Source organism: Lissotriton vulgaris, chromosome 10 (genome assembly GCF_964263255.1).
Source record: "Lissotriton vulgaris chromosome 10, aLisVul1.2, whole genome shotgun sequence".
NCBI lineage: Eukaryota > Metazoa > Chordata > Amphibia > Caudata > Salamandridae > Lissotriton > Lissotriton vulgaris.
Genome location: NC_141698.1, coordinates 236,096,960 through 236,111,738, shown reverse-complemented (window position 1 = coordinate 236,111,738; position 14,779 = coordinate 236,096,960). Strand labels below are relative to the sequence as shown.

The window sequence follows — 14,779 nt, the reverse complement described above, 5'->3', positions numbered from 1 at the left end:
TACCAGCTAGAAATCAACAAATTGAAAAATCAACGCAGGAGAGAAAAAGAAAAAAACAAGAGAATAACCCAAGACAAAAATTGGGTAGACCTGCAGATAGCAGAGAAACAAAATAACCAACGTGCCTTTTGGAATGTAATCGCTAAAGAAATTGGTACGAAAAAAGCATTACAAGCTATCCCGGTGCCTCCATCAGAATGGGAACTCTATCTTGCCAATTTATATAAACTAAATACTAACGTAGAAATGAGCAACCACATTGCTAGGAACCCAGAAATAAAACTATTAAGACAGTGGAGTTTCCAGTCCATTTTCTATTGAGCTACATATAAGAAAGGCGAGAACAACAGGAGCAACAGGTCCGTACCAAATTCTGATTAAGGTCCTCCAATGCAACCCCAAAGAATGGAGTAAGATGTTATCCCCACTTTTCAACTACATTTTCACTACTGGGGACATCCCCAAATCTTGGAAGGGGAGCATTATAATACCCATACACAAAAAGGGTACAAGGCTGCATCCTGGCAATTATAGACAGATAGCCCTTTTGGATGCAACAGGAAAGATCTTTACAGCAATAGTATTAGATCATCTTAAGGACTGGGCCTTTTCATCTGGACTAATTCCCCTATACCAGGCTGGATTTAGACCAAAGCATTCAGTCACCGACAATATCGCTGTCCTGCAAACCATCTAAGAAAAATACGTTACAATAAAATCTCAGGTTGTATATGCTGCTTTTATCGACTTTTCCACCGCATTCGATAGAGTGGACAGAGCAACACTCTGGAGAAAACTCAGCAAAATGGGTATCCCGGACAAACTACTACATATATTATCATCACTACATACAGATACTTGGTGCCAGGTTCAAATGGGGAGGGAAAAGGGTCTTACTAGTCCTATCCCGACCCCAAATGGCCTTAGGCAAGGATGCCTTCTCGCTCCTCTATTGTTTTCCCTTTATCTCAGCGACTTGCCTCAATGTTTTCAGCAGACACGCAACTTCCCACCAAAAATTGCTTCCCACAAAATACATACTTTGCTGTATGCAGATGATGTTATTATTTTAGATCTAACCCCATTTGGTCTGCAAAGAAGCCTTCAGGCACTCCACAACTATATAGAGGAAAATTACTTAATACCAAACATCTCGAAAACAAAAATAGTACCGTTTTCTGGAAGGAAAAGGAGCACTAAATTCATCTGGTCCCTAGGGGAAAAAACAGTGGAAGTGGTAAATGAATATACCTACTTAGGAAGAATCTTCACCAAGTCTTTGCAAAATAGGCCCCATACTTTGAATTTGACCCGGAAATCTGATGTGCATGTGGGAGCACTTTCACGGTTAAACGCTGCATCTGAGACACTTTTCTGCTATGCTTAAGGTATACAGTGCCAAGGTTCCACCAGTACTGTTGTACGCGCTTGAATATATACCAATAAGCCAATGGAGCTTTTTAGACTTAAGAGAAGGAAAGATCCTACGGAAACTAACGAAGTTGTCCCAGGCGGTACCAGTGCAAGCTCTCCACCTTGAGTTTTCATTAACCAGCTCCTATGCCCGAGGAATCACCAATATCATCAGGTGGGCGTATAATCTCCTCCATGCTGAAGAAGGAACGCTCCGATCCCTGCTAAAAATAGAAACATTTGAACGTGAATCATCGAAGCATGTATTTTCAAGTAGTGTCCTATCTGTTTTCAAGTTATCAGAGGTTAACATCAAGCTGTTACTATCTTGGACTCCTGCCCAGCTGAAAATTTTCTTAAAGCCCTTTACTCCAAGACTAAGTTTTGACCTTGACTCTCAGCATTGTTTTAAATTGTCTTTATATCAAAATATTACTGAATCTATAGAGTATAAGAAACCTCAACAGTATATTAATTTTAACCTAAACCATGGGGTCAGATCGATTGTTCTGCTCCGATTCGGAATACTTCCTGTAAAAACCATTACATTTAGGTGGTACCTAAAAGAAACTCTTATTTGTAATTTGCGTAATGGTGGAGAGCAGGACTTGGAGCATTTATTGTTTACCTGCCCAAATGAGATAGTGGTAAAGGCAAGGAAAAGGTTTTTACAACCAGTTTATTCCAAATGTAGAATCAACTCAGTACAGGAACTGATTATTTTATGTAAAGCTCCGCCAAACGAATTTGTATGTTACAATTTTTACAAATTCTTAAAACCATTTTTAACTTTGAATTAGAATGAAACTTTTAAACAAAACTGTTTAAAATTGAATATTGTATATTTAATATTTGTGTTTCACAGTGGAGAATCAAATCAAATACAATAAAAATAAACTTGAAATAAAATAAAAATAAACTTGAAAAAAAACAACAACACAGTCTCATGTTACTTCGTTACCAGAGTGTCCCTCCCATCCTTTATCCATTAGCTGCTCCTTTGGCCCTCAGTCAATGGTGGTACATTAACTGAGACAAGGACATAGGGTAGGGCTTCTAGGGGGCGGTCTAAAACATGAGGCTGCTTTAAGCCAGTGGTTGGCATATTTACACCCTTTACTACCACCTCCTCCATTCTCCCTTTATTTGCCTGGGCGCCTCTTGAGTCTGTTACAATGTCTACTTGGGGGCTTTTGTTTGAACAAACCAAAGGCAAGGCAAAGGGAGCAGGAGGGATTTTGGGGAAGGGGTATCAGATGCTCTCAATTTGAAAAATTCATGACATTCATTCGCTCGGGCCCCTTGGTACTCCTCTAATGCTTGTCCTAAGACGGGAGAGAAGCAGTATTTGGGACATTACCACAATAAGCCCCCCGTTAATTAGAGAGGCTAAAAACATAGATGTGCCGGTCTTCACAAAGATCTTACCCCTTATACAGAATATATTGATGGATAGTTTCCTACTCCCCAATATCAATGAAATGATATTGTTGCTTAGTGGTGCAAAGTTTTCTTTTTACATTTAGATTTGAAATCAGTATACCTCCAAATGCTGGTACATCCCAATTCCAAAGCATTAACAACATTTATAACGATGGATGGTATTTTCCAAATTACTAGGCTTTCTTTGGCTTGGCCTCTGCAGCCAGCATTTTTCAATGCGTGATTTACTTTTTCAAGCACATGCCAAACGGTTGTTTCTTTCAGGTGACATTTTATTGTTTGGCTCCAACGTTGAAAAACATAACCAGAAGCTAGCAAAATTAGTAGAAATCCTGAGAAATGCGGGTCTAACGTTGGGACAAGACAAAGGAAAATGCTACTTACCAGTATGCATCTGTTCTCGGCATGTAGAGCTGTAGATTCATATACCTGTGCATAGATCGCCATCTAGTGTTGTGTCCGGATGTTTGCACTTTATTTTTCTTCAGAGAAGTCTTTCTAGTGACGAGGTAGGTGACTCCTCCCTTACGTGATAGTGCGCATGGGCATTTACCCCATTATTAGATTGTTTTCCTGCAGTGGGTGATAATGGAGCCAGTAAGAATAGTCCATATATGAATCTACAGCTCTACATGCCGAGAACAGATGCATACTGGAAAGCAGCATTTTCTGATCGAGCCATATGAGCGATTCATAGACTATACAGCAGTTATCTCCCAAAGCTTTGGTTAACCTGTAGCTGTTGCAGTAGTCTGAAATAGTGTCTTCAAAACTGCCTGGCCCACTCAAGCTTGTTGTGTTGCTAATACATCCACTGAGTAATACTTTGTGAATGTATGAAGAGTAAACCATGTTGCAGCCTTGCATATGTCATCTATGGGTATATTCCCTAGGAATGCCATAGAAGCCCCCAGTTTATGTGTAGAGTGTGCTCTAGGGCGAATTGGTAATGTTCTTTCAGCCTTTGCATAGCATATTTGAATACACTTAACAATCCACCTTGCAATACCTGATTTTGATATGGCATTGCCCTTGTGTGGTGGAGCAAAGGCTACAAAAAGTTGATTCGTGTTACGGAAAGGTTTTGTCCTTTCAATGTAATACAGCAGTGCTTGTTTGACATCTAGTGAGTGTAGAGCACATTCTGCCAATGAATCTGGTTGAGGGAAGAAGACAGACAGGTAACTCAATCGATTGATTAATGTGAAAGGCAGAAACAACTTTAGGAAGCAATCTAGGGTTGGTTCGAAGAACCACTTTGTTTTGGTGCATTTGCAAAAAAGGTTTTTCTATAGTTAATGTGTGGGTCTCTCTGACTCTTCTGGGTGATGTGATAGTAACTAGAAAAGCCACTTTTTGAGTCCCTCCATAAATGCCTCAATGACAGGTAAGCGAAAAAGATAGATGCTGCCTATTTTGTAGGTATGCAGCAATTGTAGCAAGATTTAAGCGGATAGATGTGTATGCTAAGTTGGAACATTGTTGATATAACAAATAGCATATAATGTTTTGTACCGAATAATCAAGCGGGTTGATGTGATTGTTATTACAGTAAATCACAAACCGCTTCCACTTGGCTGCATAGCAGGCTCTTGTGGTAGGAGGCCTAGCTTCCTTGATAATGTTCATACAGTCTGGCAGTAGATTTAGATAGCCAAACTCTAGGACTTCAGGTGCCAGGTCACTAGATTGAGCTGGCTGGGATCTGGATGTCTTATATCGCCATGGCTCTGGGTGAGGAGACTGGGAGAAAGACGTAGTTTTTGATGAGGAACTACTGACAGTTCCAATAGGGTTGTGAACCATGATTGACGTGCCCATGTGGGAGCAACCAGGATTAGAGCCTAGCACATTTATTTGAGTTTCCGAACCACTAATGGAATGAGTGGGAGAGGCGGAAAAGCATAAGCAAATATTCCTGACCAATTCATCCAAGTGCATTGCCTTTGGACAATGGGTGTGGATATCTGGACGGGAAGTTTGGGCATTTTGCGTTTAAATGCGTGGCGAACAGGTCTATGTTTGGGAAGCCCCACATTTGGAAGAATGGGAGGAGGACTTAAGGATGTGGTTCACATTCGTGGATCCGTTGTGTTTGTCGACTTAACAGATCTGCCATCTGATTATCCACTCCTGGGAGGTGTTCCGCCAGGAGATAGATTTTGTGATGAATGGCCCATCTCCAAATTTCCTGTACTAGCTGGACAGTTGGAGAGAGTGTGTCCTCCCTTGTTTTTGAATGTAGTACATGGCTGTCATGTTGTCTGTATGAATTAGTACGGTTTTGCGTACTAACTGAACTTGTAACGCTTTGAGAGCCTGAAAGATCTAGGCGCTCTAGGTGACTGATGTGATGCTGTTTCTGTTGGGGGCTCCACATGCCTTGAATTGTGTGGTTTTGGAGATGTGCTCCCCAACCTGTTAGTTATGCGTCTGTAGTTAGTACTGTATGTGGAACCGGGTCGTTGAAGGGCTGCCCTTTAACAGGTTTTGTATGTTCCACCACTGCAGACAGCGATGGGTGCGGCGGTCTACCACCACTAGATCTTATAACTGACCCCAAGTCTGGTTCCACTGAAGTGCTAAGCATTCCTGGAGAGGATGCATTTGAAGTCTTGCATTGGGTACTATGAGAATGCAAGAGACCATCTCAACCTTTTCCACACCACATCTTCAACAAAGCTGGGAGCTCCATCGCACCCCACCTGCGCAACATCATTAGCCTCTCCGTCGAGACCGCAACCTTCCCTGAGAGCTGTAAACACGTCGAGATCAACGCCCTACGGAAGAAACCCAAGGCAGACCTGAGCGAACTCAAAAACGTCTGGCCCATCTCCCTGCTTCCGTTCCCAGCTAAGATCATCGAGAAGATAGTCAACATCCAGCTCACCCGCTACCTCGAAGACAACAGCATCCTAGACCCCTCCCAGTCAGGATTCTGCAGCAACCACAGCACGGAGACCGCCCTCATCGCCGCCACAGACGACATCAGGAGCCTACTGGACAACGGCGAGACAGCAGAACTCATCCTTCTGGACCTCTCCGATGCCTTCGACACCGTCTGTCACCGCACACTACGCACTCGAATCCACGACGCAGGGCTCCGAGAAAAGGCCCTGGACTGGACCTCCTCCTTCCTCTCTGACAGAACCCAGAGAGTCTGCCTCCCCCTGTTCTGATCTGAAGCCTCCGAGATCATCTGCGGCGTACTGCAGGGCTCCTCCCTGAGCCCGACGCTGTTCAACGTCTACATGGCGCCCCTCGCACGCATTTCCCGACATCACAACCTTAACATAATCTCCTACGCAACTGATCTTCTCCCTCAACAAGGACCCTCTCACCGCCAAATCCAACCTCCACCAGGGAATGAAGGCCGTCGCCGAATGGATGGAGGACAGCCACCTCAAGCTGAACACAGACAAGACGGAGATCCTCATCCTCGGGCCCAACCCCTCAGCATGGGATGACTCCTGGTGACCCGCGTCACTGGGGACACCCCCCGCACCCACCAACCAGGCAAGCAACCTGGGAGTCATCCTTGACTCGAAACTCACCATGACCAAACAAGTCAACGCTGTCTCCTCCATCTGCTTTAACACCCTCTGGATGCTCCGCAAGATCTACAGATGGATCCCGACAGACACGAGGAAAGCAGTCACCCAGGTCCTAGTCAGCAGCAGACTCGACTACGGAAACGCCCTCTACGCCGGCGCCCCGACCAAGCTCATCAACAGACTGCAAAGTTCTCTCCCCTCAGCTCCGGAACGTGCACTGGCTCCCTATCAACAAAAGAATCTCCTTCAAGTTCCTGATCCACGCACACAAGGCACTCCACAAGACCGGCCGGCCTACCTTAGTCGACTCTCCTTCTATGCACCCAACAGGAAACTCCGCTCCGCAGACCTCTCCCTGGCCACTGTCCCACGCATCCGTAGAACCACAGCCGGAGGCAGATCCTTCTCCCACTGCGCTGCCACAACCTGGAACACCCTCCCCCTCCGACAAACCGAAGACCTTCTAACCTTCAGGAGACAACTCAAGACCTGGCTGTTCGACCACTAGCAACAGCTCCCCCCTTCTCCCCCACCCCCCTCAGCGCCTTGGAACCCTTGCGGGTATGTAGTGCGCTCTACAAATTATTATTGATTGTGATTGATTGATCGAGCATTTCACAGTATTGCATTACAAGTAATTCAAGCTGTAACCATTTCAAAGTACATTTACAATTGCATTTCAAACTGTACATTTACTGCAAAATATTTATCAACTTACCTGTGCCAGGCTTGCTTGGTTCTAGAAAATAAAATAACTAAAAGAATATTTTTATACAAACAATTGGTCTAAAGTTCAGTCTTTGAGTGTGTGAATTCAATTGCTGACTGAGGGTGTCCAACAAATGCTTAACATTGTCCTCTGATACTGCCTTACTGCTCGACCACACTACCACAAATAGAGTAAGGTTCTTTCTAACTTTACCTCAGCCTACCTTTGGGGTACCACTGGACTCTGTGCACAGTATACCTAACTTTGGTATAGTTTATACAGAGCCAGCTTACTACACTCTGTCATACCTTGCTAATAGAGCCTGGCTGATGGCTATACGCCAATGATTAGCTGCTTGTGAAGCAACTTGTTTACCAGAGGAATCTATTAGCTTGAACTCTTTCTCTGGTGGTGTTGCATCTCCAGTTGTTTGGGAGATAGTCCTTTTTCTTGGGTTTGGCACTAATAGAGAGTCCAGGGTTAGCTGACCTCTAATAAAAATTGGGTCTAATGGTGCTGCTTTGTACATTTTGTCAATGCATGGTGTAATTATCCTTGCTTTGACTGGGTCTTTAAAAATATTGCCTGAATAAAATGGCATACCTTTCAGTAATGGTAAATATTGGGCCCCTCTCTGCGCATTAGACAAAGTCTCAAACAGAATATCCTCTTCTTTTGAATATTTATATAGAAGGACCTGATGGAATATGGCTGCATGTAATATTATATCCTGATAAGCAGAGGCATCATCAGGTGGTGATGGGCGAGTGGGATATAAGTCAGGGCCAGTGTCGCCTTGAGGCTCAATAGGTTGTGTGTCTTCTGGGATGTCCTGATCTTCTTCGACTTTTGATTGAGGGGATATGATACCTGGCTCAGACAAATGTGGTTAGTGAGGTGGTGGAGTAGGTGGTGTTTGTGGTATAGGTGAATTTGGAATGGGAAGGTGGAATGGACTAGTTGCAGCATCATTTCTTTTCTTCTTTACAGGTTGAACAGGAATGTCCAAAGCCTCCTCCACACTAAACTGCTTTTTAAAGTGTGTTGTTTTGGTGGCTATATCATTATTTTCTTAGTTCCAGGCTGAATATGTAGTCTTTTTTGTTTTGGATCGAGCTTTTGATGAAATTGCTTGAGGAATGGCTTAGGAGGGGATTTTGGACCGAAAACGAAGCATTTTGGTGGTGGAAGCTTTGTTTTCGATGGAGGAACATTGGTTCCGAAATAGGAAGTCTCTGTTTTGGTACCAAGACCGAAGGGCGAGGTGTTGTGGCCTCTCTCGGATCTGACGGAGGTGGAGGCCCCTGATATGGGCTTAACTTTTGGAACCAAGCCAGGGGGCAGGGCTTCCGAGTCATGTTTTCTTTGCGTGCCATGGCTTGTTTGCAGTGGCGGCACAGGTTTGGGTTTGGGATCAGTAGTAGAAGTACTCACTTTCCATTGCTCCTGTGCCGGCTGAAGAATGGTCGAGTCATCATCTGATGAGACTCGGAATCCTGTGCTGCTGAAGCTTCTTCTGCCTCCTCTTGTTGACTGAAGATGTCTTGGCTATTGTCCGCTTGCCTGCACTGCATTTCCTGTCGTCTAGCACGTTGGTCCAGAAGACTCTTTTTGGGCCAAAAAGACTTGCAGGCCTCACAGCTGTCCTCTTGATGATCGGGCGAGAGACATAAGTTGCAAAAGGGATGCTGGTCAGTGTGAGGGTATTTGGACTGATACTTTTGGCAGAAACGGAATGGAGTGTGTTCCAACAGCACGCCACTCTCTGGGAGCGATGGAAATGGTCACGTTTTGTCAGGTCAGGTGCAGCCCGTGGGCCAAGGAAGCAAGTCAAAGGCCTGCTACGGTGAGGGTGTATAGGACGCAGGCGCACAACACCCATTGGGCTCAGGGGGCTTCAGCCCCCCCCCCCCGTCGTGTGCGTCAGCCCGGGGTGAAAACGCTTTGCGGGCTGGCGACCATCTAACTGCAGCCGCACCGAGTACTTAACAGGTCTCTAAAATACCATTTACTTTCAATGAGGCTTTAGTTGTGTTTTCATCGCTTCTTGCAGCCACTCTGTCTATGGTTGGAAGTATTAGCCCCCCCCCCCCCCCCCCCCCCCCCCGAAATTTGGCTCTAGTTGCCTGCCTGACAGGACGCAATAGTAAACCAATCGAGAGAATACCGTCAAATGAGATATAAACAGACCGAAGGGAGCCCGAAGGAGTCTCAAACCAGAGTGCGAGATACTACATCCAAGCCAGTTGGTGTGGAAAAAAAAAATCTCAAGATGGCATTGATGACCATGCGAATATTACCAAGAGGAGGAGTCACACAGCATTGTGACTAGAAGAAAACTTCTTGGAATAAAAACAACTTGTAATAATCAGAGCCCAACACTAAATGGCAGACTAATGCAAATCATCTGTATCTACAGCACAAATGCCTCGAACAGGTATATTGCTAATCTTTTGGGAGAGATAAATACAATAAATCTATTAAGGCATAGCCCTCATCAGGTGATGCAGTTGAGCTCAAACAATGGGTTTGTGAGAACTTAGTCGTCCAGTCCTATCAAGAGTCGGGTCTAGGACCATATTCCAGTCCTCCCACAACAAGACAGATGTCGAGTCAGCAGAGGACAGGAGTCTAGGCAGCTATGCCATCAAGTGGCTCTTGTCTGATGTTGGCTAATAAATAAATCCAATCATAAAGGTCCTGTCTAGGAAGCGCAGTTTTGCGAATACTCTGTGGCCTTCCTGATCAATCCATGTCTTCAGTACCTAAGGGAGTATTTTACCAATTAGAATGGCCACCCCACATTTGTTTAGAACAGCCCTTTGAGGGGGAATTCTCCCCTAGATCATTGTCCTACTACTGACTGTGCCCACCCAAGCCAGCTTGAATTTCGGTGATTCGCCTGGGTACAGGTGGGTGTATTACAATACAGCTATGCTGCTTTGTGCGGAGGTAGGACTTTATATTCTTCCACTTAATGTATTGTGGCACGTCAGTCACATTTATAGGGTTTGGATATTTCAGGATATCGCTGATAGTAAGGGGAGTTAAGAAGAGAAGTTGAACTCTCGTGTAAAGGGTGTATGATTCCTCCAAGCGATTTGGAGAGGGGGGGAAATATATGACCAAATATAGACCTTGAGGGTTTAGAAAATAAGCGCTCACACAGGTTTTGACGGCACAACATGTGGATTGGTCTAAGCTATCACACCGGCTCTCTGGGGAGGTAAGAAGTGAGAACGGGCTAGCGTCGTGAAGGGGAGGGAGATGTAATATAAGGGACAGGGCACGAGTCCTAAAAAAAGAAGTGGGGGACGCTGTCACTGGAAGTGAAGTCACAGCAGGAAGTGACGTCACGAAAGGGGAGCTCTGATCCCGTCCCAGAGAGGCCAAAGAGTAAAGTCCAGCTGTTTGGCAGGGGGGACGGCGACCACACGGTAAAATAAGTGGGGGGGACGCCGTCCACCCGCGTGGTACCCCGACTCGAGCCCTGGACTAAGGGAGCTATTGACTGAAAAGAGCAATGTGTAGGGGTAAAAATAAAGGTTAGAGTACTCTTCTTTGGGCCCAGAGCGAACTCGAGCACTGGACGGTGCTGGCCTGGTACCTGATGTGTAGGGGTCCCAACATACAGAAGGCAGGAAATGATAAGATGGGTCAAAGTATCGGACTTCCTAGCAGTCCTCTTTGTGAGGACCGGTGGGTGCATTAAACGCTTGCATACACATGCTTAGGGAGCGACTATGGTGACGTCTGAGTTGAGCGTCTGGCCATCTCCCCCTCCAGATCCTGGGGTCAAAAGTGGCACGGCCAGGAGGTGTAGCTATCCTGGGATTCCTCAGCGCTAAGGGGGCCACCTAATTTCTGACAACTAGGGGGCATAAGCATGTGGGTGTGTCTGAATTAATTGTTGAGGAAAAGTTCAAGACCCTGGGTGTGAGAAGCTCCTAGTCTTGCCGTCCAAAGTCACTAACATGTGCGCCGGTTTTAAAAGGCTATACTTAAGATCTCTGTGCATCAACAGAGGGCGAGAAACATTTTGTGTTTGGTGACCCCAGAACAGTTCGCTGAGAAACAGCTGCAAGGACCTTCCAGAAGTAACACTCCTTCCTCCGTTCTTGCCACGTGTAGAATGGATTGGGTGTGCTGATAGCACAACAAGCATGCAGTGATTAGTTGTGGCATGTTGGACTGGTCTGCTCAGCGTGATCACATCTGGTGGTTTCTCTGGAATTACAAAGATTCCAGCCTATGATTTTATAGGAGTTGTTGAAGCATTGTGGTGAGGTATTCGAGCGTGTACCCCTTTTTCAAACACTACGAAACACCACTGATGCGGAAAATGTCTATTCTGGCTCTATCTTCCAAGTCAGTGATCTCATGGCGAAGAAACTTAATGTTGCTCCCAAACCTGTTGGCAGTCCTGTTGGGATTCCACTGCCTCCAGTCTGTGATCCATTTTACTGAGGCGGGTATGGATGTTGGTGACCTCTCTCATTGATTTTACTTTGGATGAGAGATAAGACATTTTGGTGTCCTCTGTAGTGAGGGTGGTACTGATGGCAGATATCTCCTTTCGATCCCTATTAGGATCCAATAGATTCTGAGAAGCCGTCTTTGAGGCTGGTTTAAAGCAAATGACTGCCTTGCAAAATAGAAGTTGACATGCTGCGAAATGCGGTGTAGTTGTACTTATGCATATTCTATTATCTGAATTAGTGTAGCAAGAAACAGTACATAGACCTAGGCCAAAAAAAAGCAGGTCTCTGGACACTTTGCAGAGAAAGGTGCCCTAAGGCTCACAGATCTCAAGCGCCATGGAGCAGGATACGTTTGAAAGGGGGAGGGGGGGCATGGGTGATGAAAGGAGAAGGCAATGTTCATAAACCATCACTATGATTAAGCAAACTGTGGGCACTTAAAAAGTCCTGATCTATCTCATTGACTTCTCTGGGGTGGGGTGGGGTAGATCAGTAATGTATTGGGCACCAGAAACAAGGGAGCTCATTCAGGAGGACCTCCAAAACATGGGAAATATATAGAGACAATACGGATAGAGGGGACATGTAGAAGGACTTAGCAGTGCCTGCTTACTTCTTTACCTCTTCTAGCCCTCAGAGCATGCCTTGGGTTATCAGTAGTCACTTCGTATCCATTTAGCCTTCCCAGAACGAAGCAGCATAACTTTGTATTTTAGGTGGGCCTCTGTATGCTCAACAGAGCAGCTCCAGGATACAGTTTACTATGCCCCAGTTTACCCAGCTCTACTTTTGCTGCTGCCGAGTTTCCTTTTGGAAGTATGCAAAGCATTCTCGATGCTGGGTTTTGGACCACATGCAATCGTCTAATGGAGGATTTATCCGCCTCTAATAGAGCACATTGCCGTAATCCAATCTTGACATTTTAAATCCATATACCACGTCCGTTGAGCTAGAACGAGTAACCAGATGATCTTTCATAACCATTTCAAAACAGCAAAGCAAGTGGCGGCCACCACCTGAGGCTTCTTTAAAAATGTATTGTCCAGCAAAAATATCAGGTTCTTGACCTTTGGGGCTGGATTTGGGTGCGGGCCCAAAGTTTTAAGCCAGTGTTGGGGACCCCAAAGGGGTGGATTTCTCACCAGCATTAATACCTTGGTCTTGTCTCCGTTCATTTTTGTGAATAGTTGTTCATCCACTCTGCGACAATGCACATACAAGAATTAAGAGTTGTGGCATTGTAAAGGTGCCAGGGAAAAGATGACTTGCATGCCATCTGCGTTTGAGAATAATATCAAACTACAACTTTACACCAAGTCCGCCAGTGAGCGAACATAGATAATAAAAAGTGCTGGACTTAAGGATGATCCTTGAGGAACTCCTGAGTTAACAGCATGTTAAGCGCCCATCACGGTGGTTCCAAGCTCCGTCTCCTATTGATGGTTTTACATATTAATACATATCCATTGTTTACCTAATCCTGAGCAAGTCCCAAAAGTAGATCAAGCTAAGTCGTGTGATGCACAACACGCACAAATTTCACAGTCATTATGTACTAAACAAAACCCTCCGCCAACATTCATTGGCTTCCGGTGAAAATTTAAGTGCACCCTCTGATTCAGTAATGCATGGAAGACTCTTTAGGAGCAGTACCCTGAAATAACCATTTCCTTAAGTGTTCATTAGGTTTTCACATTGCCTGGTAAGAACTGTGGCACACGGCACCTTGAAATATCTGTTCAGCTCAGTGACGTTTTTGAGGGTCTTTATGTACAGCTCATTATAGGATCCAAGTGGCGATCTGAACTTTGATTTGGCCATTCCAAAATTCTAGTTATTTTCCTTATTTTAGCAATTCAGTCATAAACTTACGTGTATGCTTTGGATCATTGCCTTGTTGCACGATTCACTTTCAGATAGGTTCAAGCTGTTGGACAGATAGACTCACATTTTCCACAGGAAACAAATTCATTGTGGGCTCAATGATTCTGAGGCTTCTAGATCTTGCGAAAACAAACAGGCCCTTATCATCACCTATCCCCATCTAATGTTCCAGGTTCATTCAGGAGCTGTTTTGATGCTAACTGCAAGCAGGTTCTTTAACTGGCTACCCTTCCATGAAAGTTGTACTTGTTCAGTCTTTTTCTAATGGGAGAATCACGGAAGATGTTTACCATTTTCAAGGAAGTATGAGTATCCCTGGAGGCAGCTTCAGGGTTCTTGGTGCTCTGCTGTAGCATCATACAGTCTGGCCTAGGGAGAATTTGATGGGACTCCTACTCCAGGCTGTATTGACAACACTCTAGATATTTCTACATTTGTACATAATCTAACTGTGGAGCGATACACTTCATATTGTTTGGAAATAGTTTCTCTGACTGATGAGTAGCAACAATTATTTCTTTGACCACAAATATCTTTTCACTTGGACATGATGTGTTACTACGTGCACTGACTTGCTGACGCAAGGCTTCTGTATGTTTGCTTACTTTTCTGTTAAATAAATGGTGAAAAAGGTACATTTGTGAGTGTTAGTGGTAACATGAAATTAAATGTATCTACTGTTACGACGTGGTGAGTAAGTGGGCTGACGTGGTCTGATATGGTCAGATATATAACAAGACCATAGAATCTTTAATGGTTGTAATTTCTTTATTTTGTTTCACATTAGAATGTGCGGTGTACACAGCCGCCTTGCACTCCGGAATTATATGGCATCCCCCAGCTCTCCCAACTCTATGGTTCTGTTCACTATCAATTTGCACTCATTACATACACCATTATCACACCAGGGTGACAGGTAAGGATTCTATGTCTACCTTGATGATAAAGCACTCTAAAGAGGTAAATAAAAGTGTAGCCCATATTCAAGCATGGATGAAATCCACTTTGCTGGCTCTAAGCACCAGCAACCTTGGTGGCTATGGCTTGCTTCACGATTCAAAAAGCTGAGCTCTAAGTATACTATACAGTGGATTGATAAAAAGGAAAGCCCACCATTAGTTCAGTCAACAACCTTTTGACTGTAAATCCTTCGAAAACCAGGCGAATACAGTGGCTAAGAACTACCATTATTTTAATTGTCTAGTTGGTTAGCAATTAATCAATGCTTTACTTTATAACTAATTAAAATCATTACAACTTACGATTTCTAAAACACAGAATTATGCAATTATAAA

General features: G+C 44.5%; 1 protein-coding gene across 1 annotated transcript in view; it reads right to left on the bottom strand.

Moving 5' to 3' along the window:
• The window catches only part of CDK5 (cyclin dependent kinase 5), a 617,240-nt gene that overhangs the window by 109,356 nt on the left and 493,105 nt on the right, over positions 1-14,779 (bottom strand). The window lies entirely within an intron of this gene.